Here is a 14,433-nt window from a genome sequence, read left to right as displayed (position 1 = left end):
CCACGGCTTATACCTGTAATCCCAGCACTTTGGGAGGTCCAGGTGGGTGGATCAACTGAAGTCAGGAGTTCTAGACCAGCCTGACCAATGTGGAGAAACACTGTCTCTACTAAAAACACAAAATTAGCCATGGTGGTGCATGCCTGTAATCCCAGCTACTTGGGAGACTGAGGCAGGAGTATAGTTTGAACCTGGGAGGTGGAGGATCTGGTGAGCCGAGATCATGCCATTGCACTTCAGCCTGGGCAACAAGAGCAAAACTAAAAAAAAGAAAAAGAAAAGAAAAACACTTTGGGGACTGAGGGAATAATTGTATTTTGCATTTGAAAAGAACATGAGTTTTTAGGGGCCAGGAACAGAATGCTATGGTTTGGGTATAGTTTGTTCTGTTGAAACTCATGTTGAAATTTGTTTCCCAATGTAGCACTGCTGGAGGGTGAATTCTAGTGAGAGGCATTTGAGCCATGCTACTGAATCCCTCATTAATAGATTAATGCCTTTCCATGGTGATGAATGTGTTCTCCCTCTCATGGGAATGGACTAGTTTCTAAGCGATTGTGTTGCTAAAATATCTGGCTTCTTTAGTTTATGTATCTTGCTTCCTCTGTTGCCATGTGCTTTCTGCACACACCCTCTCCTGTGCCTCTTTCTGCCATGAGTGCTAGTCATACTTTTCCTATTTCTTTCCTCCCATAGCCTATCTTGCCATACCTCAAGTCTGAAACTCCCATCAGATGCAGCTGTCCACTCTTGAACTTTCAGCCAGTAGAATTATGAACCAAATAAACTTATTTTCTTTAATAAATTGTCCAACCTCGAGTGTTCTGTTATAGCAACACAAAATGAACTAAGACTATAAACTAAATCAAGATGCTAAAAATCTTATGCAATAAAAACCACATAAAATTCCCTTTTCAAAAAAATCACAGAACAGAAAATGAATGAAATGACATCCAGAGTTCATGGATTGGAGGACTTAATATTGTTAAGATGCCAATACTACCGAAAGTGATCTACAGATCCAATGCAATTTCTCTCAAAATGCCAACTTGTTTTTGGAAAAATACAAAAATCCATTCAATAATTCATCTGGAATTGTCAAGGATTCCAATTGCCAAACTGTCTTGAAAAACAAAAAAACAAAATTTGCTGGGCACAGTGGCTCACACATGTAATCCCAGCATGTTGGGAGGCTGCAGCAAGAGGATCTTGAGCCTAGGAGTTCAAGACCAGCCTGGGCAATATGGCAAGAATCTATCTCTACAAAAAAAATAAAGAAATTAACCTATCGTGGTGGCATGTGCCTGTAGTCCCAGCTACTCAAAAGTCTGAGGTGGGAGGCTTGCATAAGCCCAGTAGGTTAAGGCTACAGTATGTCATGTCCATGCCACTGTACTCCAGCCTAGGTGATAGAATGAGACACCATCTCCAAAAATAACATAAAATAAAAATAAATATAAAATTTTAGGTCTTACATTTCCTAATTACAAAAATTGCTACAATAATCAAAACAGTGCGGTACTGGCATAAATACAAAAAATACAGACAAATGGAATAGAATAGAGAGCCAAATAATAAATCATTTCATATGTTTTAAAAGGACTTTCTATATGGATGCCAAGATCATTCAATTGGAAAATGACTGTCTTTTTAAAAAAATGGTGCTGAGAATACTAGATATATACATACAAAAAGCTAATGCTAGATTCTCATTTTATAAAATATATTACATTTAACTGAATTTTGATCAAAGGCCTAAGCACTAGAGATAAAAGTATAAATAATTATCTGGCTAAAAAAAAAAAAAAAAAACAGAAAAAACTTCATGCCATTGGAATCAGCAGTGTTTTCTTGGATTTGACAACAGAAAGCACAGGCAACAAAGAAATAATAGATATATTAGATTTCATCAAAATTCAAAACTTTTGTGCACCAAAGACCAGTATTAATAAAGTGATAAAGTCAACAACATAATGGCAGAAAATGTTTTGAAATCACATAAGAGATTATATGCAGAATACATAAAGAACAATTAAAACTCAACAGCAGCAACAAAGAAAGAATTCAGTTTAGAAATAAGTGAAAGACTTAAATAGACATTTCTCCAGATAATATATGCATATGGGTGATAAGTACATAAAAAGATGCTCTACATCATTAAATATTACGTAAATGAAAGTCAAAAATCACAGCATAATAACATTTTTCACAAATTAGTCATTTGGATGGCTGTAAAGTAAACGAAAAATAATTTGTTTTACTCCAAAATATAGTTTTTTTGACATGTTTTGAGGTGGCTATTTAGAGAGTCTTCAGCTAGAAATAGCCCTGAAAAGCTGCTTTTTGTGTGGGATATTTGCATCTGTAGATAAAATCTACATTGGTAAAATAAACAGGTAGGCTTTCTGTGAGGCCTCCCTCCCTGGTATGGATCTAAGAAAGATAAACTTCACTATGGGCTACCATCCTTTCAGAGTTGCTACCTGTGAAGTTTCATCTGCACAACAATACCACCTCTGCTAGCCATAACTTTCCTAGTCTCTGCCTCCTATAACCTGTCTTGCCATGCCTCAAGCCTGTCTTCTTTCTGTAACCAGAAGTGAATATAAAACATCAACAATCTGTCCCCTACTCTGGGTTGTTCATATTTTGTATGACTTCCATAGACATGTGTGCTCATTAATAAATTTTGTACACTTTTTCTCCCATTAACCTTTCTTTTGTTAGTTGACTTTAATGAACCTTTGGAAGACAAAGTGGAAGTTTTCTTTTGGCCTCTATAGCCATAATTTAAAAAAAATCAGAAAATAATGGTTGGTGATGATATATAGAAATTGGAACTCTTGTGCTTTGCTGTTGGAAATGTAAATTGGTGGATCCACTATGGAAAATGATATGGTTGTTCTTCAAAAATAATAAACATAGAATTACCATATGGCCCAGCAATTCCACTTCTGGGTATATACATATCTCAAAGAATTAAAAACAGAGACTCAAACAGATATTTGTATAGCACTGTTCATAGCAGCATTATTCATAATAGCTGAAAGGTTGAAGCAATCCAAATACCCAAGGACAGATAAATGGATAAACAAAATGTGCTCTCTCTATATAATGAATATTATTTAGCCTTCAAAAGAACGTGAAGTTTTGATATTTGTTACAACATGGATTAACCTTGAAAATATCAAGCTAAGTGAAAAAAGCCGGACACAAAAGGACAGTGTTTTGTTTCACACTTATGTGGTTCCTAATGTAGTCAAATTCACAGAATAAAAATGTGTAAAGTTGGTTTCCTAGGTCTAAAAGGAGGGATAAATGGGAAGTTTTTGATTAATGGTGCAGGGTTGCAGTTTGGGGATATAAAAATCTTCCTGAGATGGATGGTTGTGATAGTTGCACAATGATGTGCAAGTACTTAATGCAGCTAAACTGGTCATTTAGAAACAGTTAAAATAGTACAAGTTATGTATATTCTATAGTACTTTTTGAAGATATTAAGAAAACGTTATGACAATTAATTTGAGAACTTAGACGAAATGGGTAAATTACTTGAAATACAGAAACTAGTAAACTTCTAAAAATACATAATGTGAATAAACTTATAGCTATTTAATAAATTAAAATTGTACGAAAAATCTTACCAAGGAAACACTGAGTCAAGCACTGATGGATTTTACCAAATATTTAATACCAATTCTACTATAACTTGTCCAAATAATGAATCAGAGGAAGTACTTCTCCAACTATTTTATGAGAAGAGCATCACCCTGTCAATCTAAAGGGAAGAAACTGGAATACAATTAATATAAGGAGAGAGTTTATTTGGGCCAAACTTGAACATTGCAACCCTGGAGCATAAATTAAAGTTGCCGAATATGCACTCTGAATAACAGCAGTAACACTTGGCTTTTTTTTTTTTTTTTTTTTTTTGAGACAGAGTTTCGCTGTTGTTACACAGGCTGGAGTGCAATGGTGCGATCTCGGCTCACCGCAACCTCTGCCTCCTGGGTTCAGGCAATTCTCCTGCCTCAACCTCCTCAGTAGCTGGGATTACAGGCACGCACCACTATGCCCAGCTAATTTTTTGTATTTTTAGTAGAGACGGGGTTTCACCATGTTGACCAGGATGGTCTCGATCTCTTGACGTTGTGATCCACCAGCGTCGGCCTCCCAAAGTGCTGGGATTACAGGCGTGAGCCACCGCGCCCAGCAACACTTGGCTTTTTAAAGACAAAAAATGTGTGACGGAATAGGCTGATATTGTTTTTCAGGAATTTTCAGTGGTTACAGAGATAACACTGATTAGTAATTGGCTATACATTGCTAAACTATAGGGTGTGGGTTACAATGTCCTAGGTGAATTTATAGCTACTTGTGACAGTAGCACACACTTTCAAGTAGTGAATACACAGTTTCAAGGGGAAAGTAAAACATGATTTCAGTTACATTTTTAATGTCTCTCTGGACCTGTTAACTAAAAGAATTTGCATTCCTCAGATAGAAGTTATCTTATTTCCTCAACCCTAACACCAAAATTAGCCAGAGGCATTATAAGAAAAAAAAAATTAAAAAAAATAATACAGATAGATACCCCATAAGAACACTGATATAAAATTATTTTAAAAAATTAGCAAATTGAATGTAACAATATTTTCCCTTCCCTTCAATTCAGCATTATATTAGAAATTCTGGGCAGTGGCATATAACAAGACACATAAATAAAGGGCACCTACATTTAGAAGAAAGAAGTACAACTTTTTTTCTCAGACAATGTGATCATATATTTTAAAAATCTAATGGAATATACTAATTTATGTGTTTAGCAAAGTTGCAGGGTGTAAGACTGATTGTTATACATTAAACTGTATTTGAGTATACTAACAATGAAATGAGATACTGAAATTTTAAAAATTATTATTCATAGTGGAATCAAAAATATAAAATACTTAAAAGTAAATCTGACAAAATATGTGAGAAACATACACATTTAAAACTACTAAACCGGCCAGGAGCAGTGTCTCACCTGTAATCCCAGCACTTTGGGAGGCCAAGGCGGGTGGATCACAGGTCAGGAGTTTGAGACCTGCATGATTAATATTGTGAAACTCTGTCTCTCCTAAAGATACAGAAACCAGCCAGGCGTTGTGGTGAGTGCCTATAAACCCAGCTTCTTGGTAGGCTGAAGCAGGAGAATCACTTGAACCCAGGAGGCAGAAGTAGCAGTGAGGCCACTGCACTCCTGGGTGACAAAGTGAGACTCTGTTTAAAACAAACAAACTAACAAACAAAACTGCTGAAACATGATAAAGAAAAGAAATAAGACTTAAATAAATTGAGAAATACATTTTGTTAACTAGTCAGATGTTTTAATACTGTTAAGATTAATTTTTTAAAATTTATGTATAACTTCAATGCAATTCAAGTTATATTTCTAACATGTTTTTACAGAAATCAACAAACTGATTATACAATTTATATGGAAATGTAAAGCCCCTATGGTAATTGAATAAATTTTGAAAAAAAGCGAAGTTAGAAGGCTAAATCTACTTAATTTCAATAATTATTATAAAGCTACGGTTATCAAAACAGTATGGTATTAGCCTAATGACAAAGAAATAGATCCATGGAACAAAAAAATAGTCTAGAAATGAACTCACACCTATAGGGACAACTGATTTTTACAAAGGTTTAAAGTCAATTAACCATTAAATGGAGGAAACATAGTCTTGTAAACAAATGAGGATGGAGTAATTGGATATCTCTATGTAAATATTATAAACTTAAAAAAATTTTAATTTTAGAGGTATTGAGTAGTATATATATATATGGGGTACATGAGTTATTTTGATACAAGCATGCAATTATAGCATTTACATCATGGAAACTGAGGTATCAATCCCCTCAAGCATTTATTCTTTGTGTTACAAACAATCCAATTATATTGTTATAGTTATTTAAAATGTGCAATAAATTATTATTGACTATAGTCACCCTGTTGTGCTATCAGATAGTAGGACTTATAGATATTAGGTCTTATGGAGTACTATTCATCCATAAAAAAGAAATGTGATCCTGTCATTTGCAAATATTATAAACTTTGATCCACTCTCACACCATATACCACAGACTACAGACTTAAATGTAAATCCTAAAACTAGAAAACTTTAGAAGAAAACAAAAATCTTTGCAAACTTGAGTTACAAAAAGATTTTTAATTCCACACAAAAAATACAATATATAAAACAAAAATTAATATAATTGGCTTTATCAGAATTTAAAAGTGTTGCTTTTTGAAAGACACTATTAAGAAAATTAAAAGAAAAGCCACAGACTAAGAAAAGATCTTTGAAAATTATATAATTGATGAAGGTCTTGTATCTAGAATACATACAACAGTAAGAAAACAAAAAACCTAATAAAAAGCCAGCAAAATATTTGAATAAATACTTTACCTAAAAATATACATAAATGGCAAACACCTAAAAAATACAACATCATTAAGCATAGTGAAAATCTAAATTAAAATGCAATGACGTAACAGTGCAAACTTACTAGAATAGCTAACATTGAAAAAAACTGACCATACATACCAAGTGTTGTTAAAGATGTGTGCAGAAACGTGAACTCTAAATTACTGCCTGTCAGAATATAAAATGATACAACCCTTTTGGAAAATAATTTTGTTACCAGAAACAAGTCCTGATCCTGATCCCAAAAGAAGCCTCTTGGAGCTTGCACAACAAATAATTCAGGGTGAGTCTATAGAGTAAAGTAAAAGCAAGTTTATTAAGAAGACAAAGGAATGAAAGAATGGTTACTGCGTAGGTGGAGCAGCAAGCAGCATGGGTTGCTCAACTGAGTATACTTACGGCTATTTCTTCATTATATGCTAAATAAGGGGTGGATTATTCATAAGTTTTCCAAGAAAAGTGTGAACAATTCCTGGAATTTAGGGTTTCTTTCCCTTTTAGACCATACAGGGTAACTTCCTGGTGTTCCCATGACATCAGTTAACTGTCATGGTGCTGGTAGAAGTGTCTTTTAGCATGCTATTGCACTGTAATTAACATATAATTATGAGCAGTGAAGATGACCAGACTTTCATCCTTTTTTTTGATTTTCATGAGTTTTGGTCAGCTTCTTTACCACAACCTGTTTTATCAACACAGTCTTTGTGACCTGTATCTTGTGCTGACCTCCTATCTCATCCTGTGATTAGAATGCCTAACCTCTTGGGAATGCAGCCCAGTAGGTCTCAGCCTTATTTCACCCAGCTCCTATTCAAGATGGAGTCATTCTGGTTCAAACACCTCTGACAGTTTCAGAATTTCTTATAAATTTAAACATATAGTTAACATCTGATCCAGCTATTCTACTCCTAGATATTTACCTAGGAAAAATGAAATATCAGTCCATAAAAATACATGTACATGAATATTCATAGCACTTTTGCATGTAAAAGCCAAAAACTAGAAATAATTTAATTGCCTATCAAGAGATAAATAGATAAACAAATTGTGGTATATTCATAGGATGGAATAATACTCAGTCATAAAGAGAAATAAATTGCCAATAATATGGATGAATATAAAAACTATCCCAAATGAATGACGCCTGAAAATAAAGAGTACATATTATTTAATTCCATTAATATAAACCTCTAGAAAATTCAAACTAATCTATAATAACACAAAGTACATTCCTTTTTTCTTGGGGAGCAAGGCTGGAGAGAGAGATTGCAAAGGGCTATGAGGAATCTTTTGGAGGTGATGTATATCTTTACTCTTCTAACAGTGGTGATGATTTCTCAAATTGTATTGAAACTGTACATATGAATTATTTTAACTGTATCTGAAACAACTCTATGTACAATAATTTTTGGAAAGATCTTTAGAAAAATAATCTCTTGTAAAAAAAACAAAAATTTTATAGTATAGATAACATAGAAAACCCAGTCATGAGATATCTAGGTGCCTCTCAACTTTTCACATTAGTAGTAGAGGATTCACATTTTAAAAAGTATAAGAGTGAATAACTGAAAAGTAAAATCCATTTTTAGTTTAAATAATGTTTTAGAAATTGTGTTTGAATTTTAATAAATGTGAAATGCTAACATTTCAAAACATTTCAAGTATCATCATACATCTTTCATGAAGTATAAAGTTAGGACTCAGTGAAACTTCATCTCTAAAATTTCTGCCTGGCTAATTTATATTTCCTCAGAGAAACAAACTATTTGTTTATAAGGGCATTCTTGGCAATCTAATTGAGTTGTTACAGGTGCAAATTTAAATTCGTAAGTGTTATTAGGACAACCAAAGTTTAGCTGATAGCTAATAAATCAGTTAAGCCTTATATTCAAATTTTTCTAAATAACATATATATTGAGAATACTGGGACAGATAAACTAAAAAGTGAATTATTTCCAAATAGGACTGAAGGGTGAGGGGAGAGGTTATATTTACTAAATGTCAGGATAAAACTTTGAGGTCTTTTACTTTTCTTCCTAGTTCTGGTATCTTCTTTGCAGAAACAATAGAAACTCTCCACTGAAGTAATTCATGCAGAATTCCTCAGCAACTGCAGACTGTTAAGTAAAGCAGTCAATGGGTTGCTTCCTGAGACAAAACAGCCAGAATGAGCCACCATGATAAATAGGAAGATCTTTTATACTAGTATCCCAAAGGGTGAGAGTAAACTGGCAGAAAATAATCTTGGCCCCAGACAAATATCAACTATTTTAGTTACTAGAGAACATTTTTAAAAGGTCTACGTGTAAGACTAAATTTTTATATTTGTTACTAGATTAACAAGAAATGTCAAGGGAGTATATTTATTCAGAAGTTATTGTATCATTTTAAAATATAAGTTTTGATATTAAGTTCAGAAGTTATTGGAGTCTTTTCTTTGGAGGCTTTTTGAAGGGGAATATAAGTGTTCTCAATATTATCAGATATACTTCTTGAATTAATATGTAGAGTGGACCTTGCAGCCAAAGAAGCACAACCAGTGGAAAAGTGAAAAAAATTTTTGTTGACTTAGGAATGTTTGTTATTGGAGTTATTGCCTCACTTGCTTTTTTGTTTGTTTTCTTCTCCCTCTGGGAATAGGAAAGTACAGATAGGAGTTAATATCAATAGCTTCTTCCTGACATGAGACAAGAAGAAATTGAAATATGAAAGGAATTAATTTGAGTTAGGAGAGGGAGTTGTGAGAATGAAAATTTCAAAATTAATAGGGTCTGATTTTGAACACATGTTCTTTGTTTCAATGCACCAAATATTTATAGAACTTTCAGTACCCCTTAAGAGAAAGAGCAGAGTCTGAACGATTAGGTAGCTGACACGCATTGCAGAGATTCAGAGTGGGAATTGCAATTTTGAGTAAACTGTGTATATATATCAAACAAGATCAGGCCAAAAGAAAATAATTGTTTTACTCTGGTAGGGCAATCTGAGGACTCGATAAAGCCAATTTAAAGTTTCTTCTAGTCTCTGTCATAGAATTATGAGAAAAATAGTAGAACATAATGAATGCTATATTGTTTTGAAAATTAGATAGGATTATCATGGGTTTGCTTTGGGGTTATACTCCCTTACCACTCTAGTTTCTTTTTCTTTTTCCTAGTATTTACCCAACCCCCACAATTTTCCATTTTATAAGGTTTGGGTAATTTTAATTTCTCTTTTATCTTTTTCTTCTAGATCACAGCTGCTGGCCTTGAGACCAGGTTTGTTGTTTTACTTCTCTTTCTCAAACAAGTGTTTTTCTTTTCCTTTTAAATTGAGAAATTTAATTTTTTTGCAAGGACAAGATAGAATAAGAAGAATCAAAAATAAATAATAAAATGGAAAAATATTTACAACACATATGACAGGCAAAGGGTAAGCCAGTAATCATGTTTAATGACTTGTTTAATATATAGAGAGAACTGTATTGATATAGGTACATATGCTCAAAAACCATTCTTGTTAAATATATGCATATTCACATATAATATTATGTTAGAGGTGTTCGAACCAGAGCAACTTCATCCTAAATAGGGGCTGGGTAAAATGAAGCTGAGACCTACTGGGCTGCATTTCTAGGGGGTTAGGCATTCTATGTCACAAGATGGGATAGGAGGTTAGCACAAGGTACAGGTCACAAATACCTTGCTGATAAAACAGGTTGTGGTAAAGAAGCCAGTCAAAACCCACCGAAACCAAGAGGACAATAAAAGTGACCACTGGTCATCCTCACTGCTCATTATACACTAAGTATAATGCATTAGCATGCCAAAAGACACTCTCACCAGCACTCCCATTACAGTTTACAGATGTCATGGCAATGCCAGAAAGTTACCCTATAAGGTATAAAAGGAGGAGGAAGCCTCAGTTCTGAGAATGGCCCACCCCTTTCCCAGAAAATTTACAAATAATCCACTCTTTATTTAGCATATAAGAAATAACCATAAAAATAGCCAATCGGCAGCCCAAGCTGCTGTTTTGCCTGTGGAGTAACCATTCTTTATTTCTTCACGTTTATAATAAACTTGCTTTCACTTTATGAATTTGCCTTCAATTATTTCTTGTACAAGATCCAAGAACCCTCTCGTGGTGTCTGGATTGGGATCGTTTTTCCGGTAACAATTACAATGTTCAAACGTTCGAATAACACATTTATAAAAATTTGATAATGTTCACTTTGATCAACAAAGCCTTTTACACTGTCAATGGCATTTGTAAATTGGTATAAATTCTTTGGAATTAAATTTGACAAGTTTATATGTATCAGATTTTAAAATGCACAAATCTTTTGATCCACTGTTTTAAGTTCTAGGCATTTTAATCAGAAAACTGCTTTTTTTGTTTTTTTACTAACTCTGTAGTTAATTCTTTCCTGTTTGACAGCTTTAAGTTGATCTCTTCCCTCTTCCCTTCATCCTGAGCCAGACTTAAGTGCAATATCACCTCATCAGATTTGATCAGCATTTCCCAGTTAATTTTGAAAACAGAGAGACTCCGCCGCAGGGCGTGGCGGAGACCACAGCAGGACAGCAGAGCCTGCAGCAACAGGGCAAACCACACAACAGCAGGGCGGAGCCTCGGCAGGCAAACAGTGGCTAGTCTGCCTCCTAGCTGGGCAGGACACCTCAACAGACATCCAAAAATAAAGCCCGAACCCCCTAACACAAATCATTTGAGAAAAAAAGGGGTTTTTTAATGAGCTCTGTTGCAGCAGAATCAAACATAGCAGGCTAACAGCCCTGAATGAACAACACAGCTCACAGCTCAGCAATTGAGCTCCTAAAAAGTACAGACTGTCTCCTCAAGCAGCTCCCTGACCCCTCTATAACCAAAAGACTGACATTTGGCAGGCATCATCCTGGGACAAAGATAGCAGAAAAAGAAACTGGTAGCATCCCTCACTGCACCACAGCTGCTATAGGTGCAACCCAAACAAGCAGGGCCTGGAGTGGACCTCAGCAGTCATACAGTGAAGGGGCTAGACTGGTAGAAGGAAAACCAAGTAACAGAAAGACTTCATCATCAACAATCTGGGCATCCACTCAGAGACCCAATCGAAAAGTCAGCAACTATGCAGATGACAAGCGGATAAATCCACAAAGATGGGAAGAAACCAGCGAAAAAAGGAGGAAAACACCCGAAACTAGAACACCTGGCCTCCTAGAAAAAAACAAAACTCCTCACCAGCAAGGGAACAAAGCTGGACGGAGAATGACTGTGACAAAATGACGAAATTAGACATCAGAAGGTGGATAATGAGAAACTTTTGTGAGCTAAAAGAACATGTATTAAATCAATGCAAAGAAACTAAGGAACTTGAAAAAAGATATGAAAAAAGAATTGAGGAAATGATAACAAGAATGGATAATTTAGAGAGGAATATGAATGAATTAAAGGAGCTGAAAAACACAATACGAAAACTTCGAGAAGCATGGACAAGTTTCAACAGCCGAATTGACCAAGCAGCAGAAAGAATATCTGAATTCGAAGACCAACTCAATGAAATAAAACAAGAAACCAGGATTAGAGAAAAAAGCGCAAAAAGAAATGAACAAAGTCTCCAAGAAATGTGGAACTATGTGAAGATACCTAACCTACGTTTGATAGGTGTACCAGAAGGGGACGAAGAGAATGAATCCAAGCTGGAAAATACTCTTCAGGACATTATCCAGAAAAATTTCCCCCACCTAGCAAGACAGGTCAACACTCAAATGCAGGAAATACAGAGAACACCACAAAGATATTCCGCAAGAAGGGAAACCCCAAGGCACATAATCGTCAGATTCAACAAGGTCGAAATAAAAAAGAAAATACTAAGGGCAGCCAGAGAGAAACGTCGGGTCACCCACAAAGGGAAGCCCATCAGACTCACAGCAGATCTCTCGGCAGAAACACTGCAAGCCAGAAGAGAGTGGGGGCCAATATTCAACATTCTTAAAGAAAAGAACTTTCAACCCAGAATTTCATATCCAGCCAAACTGAGCTTCAGAAGTGAAGGAAAAATAAAATCCTTTGCGAACAAGCAAGTACTCAGAGATTTTGTCACCACCAGGCCTGCTTTACAAGAGCTCCTAAAAGAGGCACTACACATAGAAAGGAACAACCAGTACCAGCCATTCCAAAATCACACTAAATGCTAAAGAGCATCAACATACTGAAGAATGTACAAAAACTAACAGGCAAAACAGCGAGCTAGCATCAAAATGGCAGTATCAAATTCACACATAACAATATTAACCCTAAATGTAAATGGACCAAATACACCAATCAAAAGACACACATTGGCAAATTGGATAAAAATCCAAAACCCATCAGTGTGCTGTATCCAGGAAACCCATCTCACATGCAAGGATACACAAAGGCTCAAAATAAAGGGATGGAGAAAGATTTACTAAGCAAATGGAAAGCAAATAAAAAGTAGGAGTTGCAATTCTCATCTCTGATAAAATAGACTTTAAAGCAACAAAGATCAAAAGAGACAAAGAAGGCCATTACATAATGGTAAAAAGATCGACAAAATAAGAACAGCTAAAGATCCTGAACATATGTGGACCCGATGTAGGAGCACCCAGATACATAAGGCAAGTTCTTAATGACTTACAAAGAGACGTAGACTCCCACACAATAATAGTGGGAGACTTTCATACTCCACTGTCAATATTAGACAGATCAACCAGACAGAAAATCAACAAGGATATCCAGGGCTTGAACTCAGACCTGGAGCAAGCAAACCTGAGAGACATTAACAGAACTCTCCACCCCAAATCCACAGAATATACATTATTCTCAGCACCACATCACACCTACTCTAAAATTGACCACATAATTGGAAGTAAAGCACTGCTCAACAAATGCAAAACAACTGAAATCATAACAAACGGCCTCTCAGACCATAGTGTAATCAAGTAAGAACTCAGAATACAGAAACCAACCCAGAACTGCACAGCTTCATGGAAACTGAACAACTGGATCTTGAATGTTGACTGGGTAAACAATGAAATGAAGTCAGAAATAAAGAAGTCCTTTGAAACCAATGAGAATGAAGACACAACATGCCAGAACCTCTGGGACACATTTAAAGCAGTCTCTAGAGGAAAGTATATAGCAATAAGTGCTCATATGAGGAGAATAGAGAGATCCAAAATTGACACCCTATCGTCAAAATTGAAAGAGCTAGAGGAGCAAGATCAAAAAAACTCAAAACCCAGCAGAAGACAAGAAATAACTAAGATCAGAGCTGAACTGAAGGAGATTGAGACACAAAAAACCCTTCAAAAAATTAATAAATCCAAGAGCTGGTTTTTTGAAAAGATCAACAAAATAGACCACTAGCCAGATTGATTAAAAAGAAAAGAGAGAACAACCAAATCAATGCAATAAAAAATGATAAAGGGGAAATCACCACAGATTCCACAGAAATTCAAACTATCATCAGAGAATATTACAAACAACTCTATGCACATAAACTAGTAAACCTGGAAGAAATGGATAAATTCCTGGACTCCTGTGTCCTCCCAAGCCTAAACCAGGAGGAAGCTGAAACTATGAATAGACCAATAACAAGGTCAGAAGTCGAGGCAGCAATTAAGAGCCTACCACTCAAAAAAAGCCCAGGTCCAGATGGGTTCACAGCCGAATTCTACCAGACACACAAGGAGGAGCTGGTACCATTCCTTCTAAAACTCTTCCAACCAATCCAAAAAGAGGGAATCCTTCCCAAATCATTTTATGAGACCAACATCATTCTGATACCAAAACCCGGCAGAGACCCAACGAGAAAAGAAAACTTCAGGCCAATATCCATGATGAACATAGATGCAAAAATCTTCAATAAAATATTGGCAAGTCGATTGCAACAGCAAATCAAAAAACTTATTCATCAAGATCAAGTAGGATTCATCCCGGGGATGCAAGGCTGGTT

The 14,433-nt window shown here is 35.4% G+C and overlaps 1 protein-coding gene across 6 annotated transcripts in view; it reads left to right on the top strand.

Annotated features, from left to right (window-relative positions):
* Positions 1-14,433, top strand: part of SPIN4 (spindlin family member 4) — a 292,612-nt gene that overhangs the window by 187,212 nt on the left and 90,967 nt on the right. For all 6 annotated transcript variants that reach the window (XM_078362634.1, XM_078362632.1, XM_035289296.3 and 3 more), the window contains one exon: positions 9,708-9,733. The gene's annotated coding sequence lies outside the window, so the exon portion shown is untranslated. The remainder of the gene's footprint in view (positions 1-9,707; positions 9,734-14,433) is intronic.

This window comes from Callithrix jacchus, chromosome X, assembly GCF_049354715.1.
Source record: "Callithrix jacchus isolate 240 chromosome X, calJac240_pri, whole genome shotgun sequence".
NCBI classification, from domain to species: domain Eukaryota; kingdom Metazoa; phylum Chordata; class Mammalia; order Primates; family Cebidae; genus Callithrix; species Callithrix jacchus.
The sequence above is the reverse complement of the archived record's forward strand: the minus strand, read 5'-3'. Positions and strand labels throughout refer to the sequence as shown.